Source organism: Pelodiscus sinensis, chromosome 21, assembly GCF_052426305.1.
Source record: "Pelodiscus sinensis isolate ZL-2025 chromosome 21, ASM5242630v1, whole genome shotgun sequence".
NCBI lineage: Eukaryota > Metazoa > Chordata > Testudines > Trionychidae > Pelodiscus > Pelodiscus sinensis.
In genome coordinates this window covers 8183653-8198218 of record NC_143072.1, presented here as the reverse complement: position 1 = coordinate 8198218, position 14566 = coordinate 8183653, and the positions used below count along the sequence as shown (strand labels likewise).

Here is a 14566-nt window from a genome sequence, read left to right as displayed (position 1 = left end):
TCAACTGAAAGCAGTTAAGTATTATGGTAGAAAGGCTCATGGATATGACTGTGATGACAACTTGGATGACTGTGAATCGCTGTTGAGGTAAATAAGCGTGGGCTGAAAGTGAGTCAAGACGAGCACTGATTAACTCTGTCTTGGGTCGCCTCTAGCTTTGACTTGTGTGTTTATTAGAAGACCAAAACAAGTGAGGGCGGCTTTGGTCTTGTTCACCATGGAGGTCTCTTGGCCTCCCTTTTATCAAGCAGTCCTCTAGGTATGGGAAGATGACTACATGTAACCGTCATAGGCTATGGCTAGGACCTTTGAAAACACTCGGGAGCTGAGGAGAGGCCAAAAGGCAGAACCTGTTATTGGCAGTGGTGCTCCTAGTGTGAAATGAAGGTAATGACAATGAGTTGGGTAAATGGTAATGTGAAAGTATGTGCCCTGTAGGTCGGGGGCTGTGAACCAGTCCCTCTGATCCAATGCTGGAATAACTGTGGTTAGCGTGACCATCTTGAAGCACTGCTTTCTGAGAAATTTGTTCAGTTTGCGGAGATCGAGGATTGGTCTCCAACCCCCTATTCTTTTCTCTGTAAGGAAATACCTGCAGAAGAACCCCCTTCCATGGAATTAGTTGGGTACACCACTCTCTATGGCTCCGAACAGCAGGAGACGATTGACATCCTACCTTAGCAAGCTCTCGTGACTCCCTGGCTGATCCCAGGTTCCACGGAAATGCCACACTGAGCCTGGGATCAGCTGGAGTCCGCAGCTGACCCTGGGCCCCATGTGGCGCTCCTGCCTTGAAATGCCATATTGGCATTTCAAAGGGACAGTGCTGCACTGCTGATCCCTTTTAATAACCCCTTCCCCCCTCCCCCTTTGCTGCCCCTGATAGAAGCAGCAAGGGGGGGGGGTGGGAATCGACTAGTCGACTAATTATCCAATAAGCATTTGCTTATCGGATAGTCAACTAGTCCTTAACATCCTTAGCAGATACTGCAGATGATAGACCTGCAGAAGCAGGGCATGACTGAGGGTGCTTGACCTGACTGTCAGGTAATGAGTTAGATCTGCCAGATATTGCTCGTGTTAGCTGCGGGTCTGCATCAAGCATCGGCACAGCTTGTGCAGAGGGCAGCAGCACTGAAGGTGGCGCAGGCTTGTGAGAGTGCACCACTTTTGCCTGTGGCACTGCGGCTTTTTGTTGTGCCGACTCTTAAGAAGCACAGGGAGAGTAGGTGCTGCAGCATGGACGCTGTCAGCTGATTTTGTGGCAGTACCGGTAGCCCCAGATGTTCCAGGTCTCTCCCCTGCTAATTCTTGAGGAGGAGGAAGGAGAGAGAGAGAGAGCACGAGCCGGAGAAGCTCTCTTCTTCGTTGCTTTCCTGGAAGATGGGGAGGCAGCCCTCTTCTTTGGAAAGCCGTCCCGATTAGAGGCAGCATCTTGTGCCTCAGCAGGCTGTACTGCCTTATTACACAGTATCATTCTCTGGCGGAGCTATCTTTTCTCACTCTCACCATCAGACTTGAACAGTGCTCACGGGCTTCTTCCAAACAGTGTATATAAAGGGAATGGCCAGCAGATACTGGCATGGGCTCTCGGCAGTCAATACATTTCTTCAAGCTTGAGGAGGCAGATGTATTAGTTAATATTTGGTTGACTCCATTCCTTTTCTTGGGAGAGAGAGAAAAGAGGGAAACCGACAGGCACCCGTTTTGCCGTGGTTGAGTGGCTAACGCCGAGTTCAAATCCTCTGAAGGGAATTTTTTTTCCCGCCGAGGTAAAAAAGGAGGGAAACTATTTACACGAATTTCTAAAGTCAACTCTATAAAAGGAACTGTCCAAACACTAAATAACTCTCTCAGGTAATGAGAGTGAGAGCACATATTGAAGCTCCGCCCACAGCCAAGGGCAGTTGAAGAAGAACTGAATGGGAGGGGATGGGCTACACGTCAGGCACTCAGGAGGCAGCAGCACAAGATGCCTCCTGCACATGCATGGCCCGATGGGGTGGGTGTGTGGAATTGCTTTGCAATGTTCCGATTGACCCATCGCCAACAGTAGAGCACCCACGGGGATATCACTTGAAGAATTGGCAGGCTCCTCCGCCACTTGGATTACCCCCCTTCTTCCACTGCTTCTCAAGTCCAGTTTTGTCCTTTAAGGTCCAAGCAAAAAGCCCATTGTAAAGGATTTTTAAACCTTCCTGTGCAGAACAAAGGTTCTAGCCTGCCAACAAATACACTGTGGGTACAGGAAATCAGGCATTATAGAAGTCACTAGACCAGGAGTCAGCCACCTATGGCTCACGAGCCAAATATGGCTCTCTAAGGAGCCAGATATGGTTCTTCTGGAGCTCCAACTCAGTCCTCTTCTTAACTCTCCCCACAGCAGGGAGCTAGCATTGGCAATACAGCCTTACGGCCCCTTGCAAAACTGGAATGTCAGTGGTGGGGAGAAAGCCGCAAGGCTTCCCACCAGATCCGGTGTGCAGGGAAGAAGCAGAGCTAAAAATGACTCGGTGGGACAGTGTTTTCCTTCCTCTACTCCACCCAACGTGGGAGAAAACAGGAACCAAAGATGGCTCCCTGCAATTTGTTCCCTCAGGACACACTTCCTGCAGCCTCCCCTGCCAACCCTTCCTGGAGGCTTCCTGCCGGCGAATGGGAGCAGTGGGAGGTGTGTTATACGGTGCCTACCATGTGGCATGAAAACAAGTAAGTGACCCCCACCCCCTTGTGTCCAGACACGCCCTCTCTCACCTCCACCCCAGCCAGAGAGCCTGCCCACAGCCCCCTGGCCAAAATCCTCCCTGCCCTCTGCCCCCTGGCCAAAATCCCCCATCCCCTGGCTAGATACCTTCTGCCCCCAGCCAGCCCGCCTGCCCCCAGGCCAGCCCTCACATCCTCCTACAGCCCACTTCCCGCCCAGATCCTACACTCCCATCCCTATCCCATTCACTGGTAGCCCTGTCCCACACACTTAATGCCTCATTTTTGGCCCCAACCCAGAGTCAAGGGAGACCCACAAAATCCACTAACCCTGGAACACCAGAAGAGTACATCTGGCCTGAGGCCTTGACCTTCAGTCCACCCTGCTCTTCTCTACACTATAGGGATATAGAGCACCAGAGGAGTGAGGTGTTTCACATTGGTGGGGGTCACATTGGTGAGGGTTGAGGGGTTTGGGAGGGTTTTTTTTTTTTTCTTTTTGGCTTCTCACTTGCGTGGTCCCCAACTGTGTTTTCTGTGGGTCAGTGGCTCCTGATGCAAAAGAGGCTTCCCACCCCTGACATAAATTAAGACAATGTTGAAACCTTTTGAGTTGGACATATTTTACTTTATTTAAAAATAAAGCCTGACGAACAAGCCCCCAACTGGGACCAAGCACCCGTCTAGCCGCAGCATCATAACACTCCTGCACACACACCCCACCAACCTTAAGTCCGTCATACACCTGAACCCCCTGCCCTGAACCCCTCATACTCCCACATCCCCAAACTCATGCACCCCCACATCCCCAGCCTCTTGCATCCCCACACCCCCAGTCCTCTGCCATATCACTCCCTCACCCCCACACACACCAACCTTGAGCCCTGGGTCTAATATACACCACAATCTCCTGCCCTGAGCCCCTCATGCACTCCAACCCAGACTCCTGCATCCCCACAGCACAAGCTCCCTGCTATAAGATTGACAGAAGACAGACTGAATGCGTGCATGAAGCTCAATTTGACCCATTATGATGTAAACTTCAAAGAACTGCATGAAAAGATGCAACAGTAGAAGTCCCATTAAATAAAGTCTCTGAGTACAATGTTTCATTTCTACTCTTATTAATCAGTATGTCAATTATCAGTAATATTAAGCTGTATATTTTCAGTCATGCAAATGTGCATTCTTATAGGGCTCTTTGTTGACCACTTGTTCTGAATTTTGATGTAGTTTGGCTCTTTGGATTGAAAAGGTTGCTGACCCCTGCTTTAACCAGTTAAATGTGATGTTTAACTGGTTAATTGATTAAAGGGGAGGTGGGGAGTTGCTCCAGCCCAGCTGGGATGGCGGGAGCAGTCCCTGAGACATGGCCAGAGGGGTTGGAGCAGCCTCCTACGCATGGGTAATTTGGGGAGATACCCCCTTGTGGCTCTGCATTTAAAGTATTTTGGGAGCCAGTAGGCAGGCATGCTGGCTCAATTCTGGCTCGCACCAGGTCCTGACAGTTATCCCTCTGCAGCTCTGCATTTAAAGTAATTGCCAGGACCCGGCAAGAGCCAGGATTGAGCCAAAGTGCCTGCCTACTGGCTCTCAAAATACTTTAAATGCAGAGTCACAGAGGAAGGGCTGTTGCATCCGCTTACTGGTTAATTATTACCTGGATACACTATTACATTCCTACTCTGTACCAGAGGCAGCAGCACCGGGTAGGCAGGCGGGAGGCCGGTGCTTGTGGACTGCCCCTTGCGTGTAACCACTGAAATTTTCAGTGGTTAAACGTTTAACTTAAATAAACACATTTTAACATCCCTAATATAGAGTAGTATAGACAAGTTGTCTGTAAGACATTTTAATTTGTAACGGCTGTGCTAGTGCTTTTTAAGTAGCCTATTGTAAAACTAGTCAAATATCTAGTGATGTAACCCTGGAAGACATCTGCATACTCCTGGCTGATGACCACTGATCGAGGTTAACTCAATTTAAACAATCATTAAATTCAAGGAATGAGCGCATAGAAATTCATGCTAACAACCTTCCAAAAGGCACACTTAAAAGGTTTAAATGAATTCCACAGACCCTGTAATTCAACCACCACCTGACCTGCCTTTGTTTTTTCATGTGTGCACTACAAAGAAGACTGTATAGGCAAGTTAACAGAAACAAAATGTTGTAACATTGAAAAACACAACTGAAGTATTTATTGTATATAGTGTAAAACAGATTTCTTTCCTTACGAGAAAGGCTTATTTAAGAAATCATTCCACTGAGGGACATTATAAATTACCCCTCCCCGTTCACTCTGAAAAAAGAATATTTCAGTAGCATTATACATATACAAAGCACTATACAAACATCAGTCCTCATGACATCACTGCAGGTAAATATATATTATCCCTATTTTACAGGCTGAACAACAGAAACAGAGAAATTAAGTAATTTGCCCAAGGTCACAAGTCAACAGCGGAACTAGAGTTAGAAATACAGAGGTCCTGACTTCCAATGCTATCCCCAGTCTTCCAGACCATATAGTAGTGATGGAAGCCAGATGGACCACAGGTTGCCCGTGTGTGGCCCACAAGACGTTTTGTTTGCCATTGCCCACGCACAAGGTTGACAAATTCCTCTGGTTTCAATCTGTGTAGGGTTTTGTTTTGTTTTTTTAAACCAGTATTACTAAAGGGTAAAGTACCTTGCAAATTCTAGGTATACAAGCAGTTATCAAAACAACCCTATCTTGGGATATTGTTTCAGAGGGGTAGCCATGTTAGCCTGTAACTGAAAAAACTTAAAATATAACTAATAATTTTGCAGCACCTTAGACACTAACAAAAAATGTAGATGGTGGTATGAGCTTTTGTTGGCACAACCCACTTCTTCAGATGAATGAGAGAGAAGGGGTCCAGTTTCCAGATAAATATCAGGGAAAGAGAGAAAGAAAAGGAAAAAAGAGGGAGAAAACAGGGGGTGGGGGAGAAGGAGGAGAAGAGGAGGAATGGGGATTGTAAATTAGAGTGTCCATGCTAAATGAAGCTGATACAGGGGGTACTGAGTGCTCTTAAGTACCCTGTGCTTGGTTTTTTATGTCATTAGGATGTTGACATAAAAGTTGAATGTAGTGGGCCATCCAAGCAAGGTCTTTGTTTAGCCCTCTGTTGCAGGTATCAAACTTGTACATGAAATTAAGTTCTGCAGCCTCCCTTTCAAGCTGTTTTTTTTAAATTAGCTTGCAATAATATGGTAACTTCAAGATCCATTAATGAGCATCTGGACAAGTTAAAATGTTCCCCAATAGCTTTCTATGTATTACCTTTTCGAATATGTGATTTGTGTCCATTAATCCTGTATATTGGCCAACCTGGACAGTCTCTAAATGGCAGAGGGGCATTGGTGGCACTTGATGGCATAGATCATATTGGTGGATGTGCAGTTATATGAGCCTCAGAAACCGTGTTGGTTTTACAACAATCTTGCAGCCCACTGAGATGAAGAAGGGCCATTCATGCAGCCCACTTACTAACCTAGGTTCCCCGTTGCTGCCAGACAATCTCTCCAAACTCATTGTTTTCATCATACTGTGTTCCCTCCCTTTCCATTTTCATGATAATATGATGAAAACAAGGAACCTGGAGAGCTCTATAAAGGAATAATATAATCACTTTAACCCTTAATACTGTTTCCTAGTGGGAAAACAGTCTAATTTCCCCACCCACACACCCAAAAAGTGATGGTCTCTTTCCACCCATTTATTTATTTCAAATCTTAATTCTCTTTGAATATACATATTAGAGGCAAGACAAACTTCCCTCAATTATTGAAAATGTGAGAAATTCACCACAACTAGGAAAACCTGAATTAAGTTTTTCCATTAGTTACCCGGTAGGTATCACCCTTAATAAGTGATGCTTACTGGGTAAGAGTTAACCAATACCCAGGGAGCAGCCTGCAACACCATCCCTTACCTTCTGCTGACACTGTGAAAACCATTGTTACCTATAGAATTTGTTCTTAATTATCAGGAGTGAAAAATCTAACCCCTGACTGATTTCTCCATTCAACTACAAAAGTACCAAAAAAGGATAAAATTATTATACTGGAGTCCAGGGGAAGTTGGCTCTTCTCATTTGAAATCAGATAAGGCAATTTAATGAGTACATTAAAATAAGAATTGAATTGCTTCATAATTGACTCCTGATTTGGAGTTAACGATAGTCTCCGCTATAGTTACATATACTTCATATTTATATATATTGCTTATTCTCAGGAACAGATTCGGGTGTTCTAGAACACACTATTTATACTTGCTTACATTCCAAAAAGAATTATAAGATAATAAGATGATTGCATCTGTCACATTAAAACTGTTGCCCACTGCCAATTTAAAAACACATAGAAATATATTTCATATTGTACAGACATTTATGTCCAACACCTGTATACGGTACACACTCCTTTCTACCGTAGTCACATCTGTCCCAACAGTAAACCATTAGCAACAACAGAATGAGTTGGTTACATACCTCCCAGGTGCACAGCTCTATTTCTAATACGGTACAGTTCCATTCCCCTGAAGAAGTTTATTAATCTTTCATAAGGTTTGTATTTATATACAGTAGTATATTTCCCTGCATCTGCAGAGTGCCTGTTAGTGTAATTCCAGAAATTATTCATGTCATTTGTATCATGTTAGAAATGACTGAATTACAGTTCTCACACCCACATAAGTATAATACTGCAAAGGATTATTAAACAGCTATATACAAATTGCCTTTTACATGCCTAATGCATATTTTTTACCAACTTCAAATAGTGAAGTAATATCCACCGATCAATACTGTATGACAGTCTTCCTACAAAACAGTTTAATTGACAACCTTGGCCAAACAGTCTAAAACAACTCTGCATTTTAGGATCAAGTTAATCAATTTTAATGGGATTTTTTTCTGTTTAGAATAAGTCGCATCTGTCCTGTAGATTAAAAACACACGCACAAGGCACTGATTAAAATAAATCAATTGCTTTTTAAGGGCATTTTTATTATTATGTAGTATATGGTAGAATTCCCTCCTGTATTAACACCGAACTAGCAGAGAACTTACAATATACAGCAGGGATGGGGAACCTTTTTCGGCTGCTGACCCACAGAAAATCAATCGGGGAAAATCAATCAGGGGAGCTCTGCAGAAGCAGGCTTGCTGGAGGACCGGCTTAAAAGTCTGTTTCCCACTAGTGCTGGCTCTCACCTGCTCCCCCACTCCCACTGTCTCTGTGGGAGGCAGCTTATGGGGCAGGCAGCTCCATGGGAGCCAGCATGTGCCTCCCCACCATGTTGCCCCGGGGTACAGAGGCAGCGGAGGTGGGGGAGAATGTGTGTGTAGGACTAACTGATACTTGTTGGTTAATCCTGTAGTCAATTTCATTGACATCCCTATTCTACAGGGACCAAAAACAGCCACTGGGAGGCCAAATCCTGTTATAAAACCCTTTACAGTTCCGATAACACTGGACGCAGTTTCCAATGGTTGATCCCAGCCTTTTCTGGAACGGAACAGTTGAAAAACAAACTTTTTTCAGTAAGGTCAGTAAAAGAAGGACAATGTGCATAAATATTGTAAGATGAAATTTGCAAAGCTTTACTTTGCAAAGCATACAGCTAGTAAAGAGAAAAAAATGCATACACCATAGTTCATGTCGCGCATATAAACCACAATAGAACACTCCTACTACAAATCAAATTTCCAGAAAGCCTTATTTTATCATTTAAGATCGAATATTTGCCCAAGGTAGTCAGTCCTTAAGAGTTATTCAGTAATGGAGCCCTGCTCTTCTTTGAAGAAACAATCTTTTCATCCTTTCAACTTTTCCTGCTAGACATTTTATTCGGTAAATAATACCCAGTTATGTAATAATTCCTTCCACAGTAAAAGAGCAACCACCCATTGTGCAAAGAGTTCATCGCACTATCTAGATTTGCAAACAGCGGGCAGGCACAGGTAGGTGACTAAAGGCAAACAGATCAACCGGGCGAGCGGCAGGATCCCTCGCCACGGACGCTGGCCTTTATTCTGTCACGAAGTCCTGTCAGCCGCATCTGGCCAAGAGGGGAACCGGGGGCAGGCTCGGCGGGGCGGAAAGAGAGGGGCTGGACAGGGGAGAGCAGGAGGGATGGGTGGGCGAGAGGCCATGCGGAAAGACCCACGGGGAGGCTCAAACGGGATCTGGAGAGAAGGGGTGAAAGGAGATGAGCAGGCAGGGAGGGGCAGGAGCTGGGGGGGCTCGGTCGTGGGGGGGGGGGGCGATGGAGGGATGGTTCAGAAGTAGGCGGGAGCTGGATCGCAGTGGGAGCAATCGGGAAGCTGGGTCACAGGAGGGAGAGGGACAAACGGGGCTGGATCGCGAGGGGGGGGCTGACGGAGGAGGGGGCGGACGGGGCTGGATGGCGGGGGGGAGGCTGACGGAGGGGGTGGACGGGGCTGGATGGCGGGGGGGTTGGATCGCGGGGGGGGGGAGAGGCTGACGGAGGGGGTGGACGGGGCTGGATGGCGGGGGGGGCTGGATGGCGGGGGGGAGAGGCTGACGGGGGGGCGGACGGGGCTGGATGGCGGGGGGGCTGACGGGGGGGGCGGACGGGGCTGGATGGCGGGGGGGGCTGACGGGGCTGGATGGCGGGGGGGGCTGGATGGCGGGGGGGGCTGACGGAGGGGGGGGCTGACGGGGCTGGATGGCGGGGGGGGCTGACGGAGGGGGGGCGGACGGGGCTGGATGGCGGGGGGGGGGGCTGACGGAGGGGGGCGGACGGGGCTGGATGGCGGGGGGGGCTGACGGAGGGGGGGGGGGCTGACGGGGCTGGATGGCAGGGGGGGGCTGACGGAGGGGGGCGGACGGGGCTGGATGGCGGGGGGGGCTGACGGAGGGGGGCGGACGGGGCTGGATGGCGGGGGGGGCTGACGGAGGGGGGCGGACGGGGCTGGATGGCGGGGGGGGCTGACGGAGGGGGGGGCGGACGGGGCTGGATGGCGGGGGGGGCTGACGGAGGGGGGGGGCGGACGGGGCTGGATGGCGGGGGGGGCTGACGGAGGGGGGGGCGGACGGGGCTGGATGGCGGGGGGGGGCTGACGGAGGGGGGCGGACGGGGCTGGATGGCGGGGGGGGCTGACGGAGGGGGGCGGACGGGGCTGGATGGCGGGGGGGGCTGACGGGGGGGGCGGACGGGGCTGGATGGCGGGGGGGGCTGACGGAGGGGGGGGCGGACGGGGCTGGATGGCGGGGGGGGCTGACGGAGGGGGGCGGACGGGGCTGGATGGCGGGGGGGCTGACGGAGGGGGGCGGACGGGGCTGGATGGCGGGGGGGGCTGACGGAGGGGGGGCGGACGGGGCTGGATGGCGGGGGGGCTGACGGAGGGGGGGCGGACGGGGCTGGATGGCGGGGGGGGGCTGACGGAGGGGGGCGGACGGGGCTGGATGGCGGGGGGGGGCTGACGGAGGGGGGCTGACGGGGCTGGATGGCGGGGGGGGGGCTGACGGAGGGGGGGCGGACGGGGCTGGATGGCGGGGGGGGCTGACGGAGGGGGGGGCGGACGGGGCTGGATGGCGGGGGGGGCTGACGGAGGGGGGGGCGGACGGGGCTGGATGGCGGGGGGGGCTGACGGAGGGGGGGGCGGACGGGGCTGGATGGCGGGGGGGGCTGACGGAGGGGGGGGGCGGACGGGGCTGGATGGCGGGGGGGGGGCTGACGGAGGGGGGGCGGACGGGGCTGGATGGCGGGGGGGGGCTGACGGAGGGGGGGGCGGACGGGGCTGGATGGCGGGGGGGGGCTGACGGAGGGGGGGGGCTGACGGGGCTGGATGGCGGGGGGGGGCTGACGGAGGGGGGCGGACGGGGGGGGGCGGGGGGGGGGCTGACGGAGGGGGGGGCGGACGGGGCTGGATGGCGGGGGGGGCTGACGGAGGGGGGGGCGGACGGGGCTGGATGGGGGGGGGGCTGGATGGCGGGGGGGGCGGACGGGGCTGGATGGCGGGGGGGGGGGATACCGGGACAGCCCCCCCGCGGGTCAGCTCTTCACCTGCGCTGCGCCGGGAAGGAGACCGGCAGGCGGAGGGGTCACGGCTCCAGCTGATGCCGCCGCCTCCTACCTCGCCGGGCCGCCGCCGCCCCGCCGCTCCCGGCCGGCACCATCGTCGTGGGGAGCGCCCGGCCCCTCAGCCCGCGGCTACTCTCCGCCGCCGAGCCCGGCGCCTCCCGCCGCCGGCCTGCCATTGAAATCACACACACGCCCTGATTGGCCACACTGCGGACCGGAGTCGGTTTGTGTCGAAGGGGCTGATTGGCCAGCCTCCGTGGCTTGCTCGCTGGGTGGGCGTGGCTCAACGGGGGGTGGGCGTGGCTGCATCCTCCCTCTCGCGATTGAGCGAAGAACCGCTAGAGCCCGGGAGGGGCACGGGAACATCTGTGTCAGTGTGAACAGCTGGATCCGGATTTAACAGCTGAGTGAACTTCGTTTGGATGAATGCCTAAGAAAACAGCTGCACGTGAATGTAACACCTGCCTACATATTTGGCTTTGAAGCAGGCACATCGCTGCACCTCTGTCTGAACATCTGGTTTGGGCAAAACATTTGGATTTAGTGCAAGCGCGAGGTCAACATCTGACCATGATGTTGCATAAACTGCTGGATATGGGTTTGCCTGGATGAATATCTAGGGAAACAGCTGGGTCTGGTGAGCACCTGGAATCCTGGACATCTGTTGCAATTGTTATGAGACAACATCAGGCAAATGACTATGGTAAAGAACATCTAGGATGCGATGGAAATATTTAAATTTAAGTGAGCATATGAATCAATGTATACCTTTAAACAGGTATAAACAGTTTGGGTTCACCTTGAAGTGGCAGAACTTGTTTGTTATCTGAATCGATATCAAAACATTGCCTACCTTTGCCAGCTACTTCATACCCAGTCAAATACTCCCTCCTGTGGTAATCATAATGCATATTTTATACAGTACTTTTCATTCCAAGAGATCCCAAAATGTACAGCTTGCCATATGTTATGTTTTAAACAAGGAGCATATTGCAAGTGCACAACAACCACTTAACCTATCACTGAAATTAACTCACTTCTCAACTATTCATTCATTTGTAATTTTTCCACAAGAAGTTTTTCATTTCGCAAGAAGTGGTTGGAGCAAGCATCACCCTCCCCTCAGCACTAAGCCTGAACTGTTTGGATCTAATCCTGAGAAACTATGTTCCAGTTTGCTTTTTAAAAAATGAAAGACAAATTGTCAATTATTGTAGAACGTTTGAATCCCAGTGTTGCAAGAAAATAACATAGTAAGATAAAGATTTTTACATACTCTAAATATATCCTCCAACTTTACAAATATATGCTGCCAGATCTGAAGAAGAAAGTGTTTTGCCCAGAAAGCTCATGACACTATATATGTTAGTCTCTAAGGTGCCAGGGGACTACTCTTTTTTTAAGTTGTGTTTAAATTACAAACTAACATTTACACCTCTAAGAATCTTTAAGAAAAGTGCAGGAGCTACAGCCACAGAAACCACAAATGAATAGATACTTATCAACTCCTAGTAGAATGCACTGCCTGGTTAGGATATTGTCAGTCACAACCACTTAAAGCAGGCATGTCCAAAGTCCGGCCCGCGGGCCAATTGCGGCCCGTGTTCCGGTTTAATACGGCCCCCCAGGTAATTTGGCAATATCTATCTTTTATGGCCCCCCAACGAATCCATATGTATTGAGATGAATACATTGTAAAATCTCAGTTAATGTCAGTTGGTCTAAATCAGTTATAAATATATTTGGACACAACATGTATACTTGGTGTTATGTTCCTGTTCATATTTTTTGAACTTAGAAGTTGACAGACAACCTTTATTACCAATAATATGTAATGTACTTTACAATATTCCTGACATATATTTCAGCTTCCTGGATTTTTTTTTCATCTGGCCTTCAGATATGAAAGGCAGAGTAATTTAACACCTGTTTAGATTTGTCATCCATGTGACGAAATGAAAAGTATGCCGTTTGCAATAAACTTTGCATAAAATAGTTAATTTGCATTTAATTTTAATGGTTCAAAGAATGTCAGGCAAAATGGTCGGCCCTCACGCATATTCACTTCATCAAATCTGGCCCTCTTTGAAAAAAGTTTGGACACTCCTGACTTAAAGGATTAGGCTAGACAATCTTGCAAGTGAAAAAGTCAGAATCTTAGAATTCCATTGTATAGATTTGAAGTTCTTCTGGAAATGAGAAAGTTTGCAAAGAGCATTTGAATGCTTCTCTTTCATAATGTTCCATAGCTAACATAAATCAGATGTGAAAAACTTCCCCAAAACTAACAGTCCTTTTGAGCAGACCATCTCTAAGTGTACTGCAATAGTGGATTAATTAAATTAAAAGGATACACAGATGGACTTTTAGAAGTCTGGTATAAGCAGAGTACTATGAGAACTTAATTCCATAAGAAACTTTCAAGTGCTCTCTGGCTGCTGTGCTTACAGATATATTGCCTTGTAGTTCAGAATGAGACCACACGTCCTCAAAAGGTTCCACACAATTCTGCCATTACTACCCTATATATAAAACCAGCTTTTACACCACTGTGGGGGGAGAAGATTTTAAGATAGCTCAGTTACACTATCATACTGCTAGCTACTTCTGTACACCTAGAGGCCCTAGTCCAGGTGACTTGAAGTTATCCACCATACATTTGAGAGATACACATCTCAAAAATGGCACGCCAGAATCATATTCAGAAGAGACATGTTTGTAAGCTACCTAGGCCCAGTGACCGAGGGCAGGGGAATTCCCACTCCGGTTCATATTTCTTGGCACAAGGAAATACTGGTTATATGTATTTAAAAAGATTCCTGTCCAACACTAGATATGCCCAGTTAACATGATCTATAAAATGCACTCTGTGGCAGGTAGTTAAGCTATTGAAAGATGGTTATTAGTCATCATTAGAGAGCCTTTGTATCCTTAGTTGCCCATCTTCTATACAATGCAGCCATTTCAATCTCAAATCCTCTAAAACAGTTTCACAGGCATTACATTTACATCCAAGTTTCCCAGTGAGATGATACAGATTCCTGTGACTGACTCCAAAAGACAATCATGTAATACCTTTTACCATCAGCTGATACTCATGAAATGGTAAAAGGCCGATGACGGAATTGGCTGATGCCATTAAGAAGCATAACGTGAAAAAAATAACAACACACCATTATCTGATTTAACATAGATCTTCCAAACAGCATGTCTTTAAACTTTTATGAGCCTGAAGAGACCTACTTTCCAATAATAGCAATCAGCAGTAACAATCAGCTAGTTCTTGCTGTCAGTATCATGCACTGAATTTATAAGAAAGCATGCCTAATTTTCCTCTTGCTGCAACGGGGAGAAAATGAGTGTTGATGTTCATAGGACATGTGACTGTTCCTGAGGGACACCCTCTCCACTAGTTAGTAAGTAATAATAGACGGGGCTCATGATTCTCATCTCACTTAGACTCATAGAATCATAGAGCTGGAAGAGACCTCAGGAGGTCATCAAGTCCAGCCCTCTGCCCAAGACAGGACCAATCCCAACTAAATCACCCAGCCAGGGCTTTGTCGAGCCGAGACTTAAAAACCTCTAGGGATGGAGATTCCACCACCGCCCTAGGTAACCCATTCCAGTGCTTCACCACCTTCCTAGGGAAATAGTTTTTCCTAATATCCAACTCAACCCCCCCCCCCACTGTAACTTGAGACCATTGATCCTTGTTCTGTCATCCGTCACTACTGTGAACAGCCCTTCTCCATCCTCTTTGGACCTTCCCTTCAGGAAGTT

General features: G+C 49.0%; 1 protein-coding gene across 7 annotated transcripts in view; it reads right to left on the bottom strand.

Moving 5' to 3' along the window:
- TPST1 (tyrosylprotein sulfotransferase 1) overlaps positions 1-10977 on the bottom strand; it is a 104503-nt gene extending 93526 nt beyond the window's left edge. For 4 of the 7 annotated variants that reach the window (XR_012897144.2, XM_075905093.2, XM_075905092.2 and 1 more), the window contains exon 1: positions 10766-10969. The gene's annotated coding sequence lies outside the window, so the exon portion shown is untranslated. Of the gene's footprint in view, positions 1-10765 lie in introns of all 7 variants that reach the window. The other 3 variants (XR_012897143.2, XM_075905090.2, XR_012897145.2) reach the window with 2 other exon arrangements.
- Positions 10978-14566: the final 3589 nt, after the last annotated feature.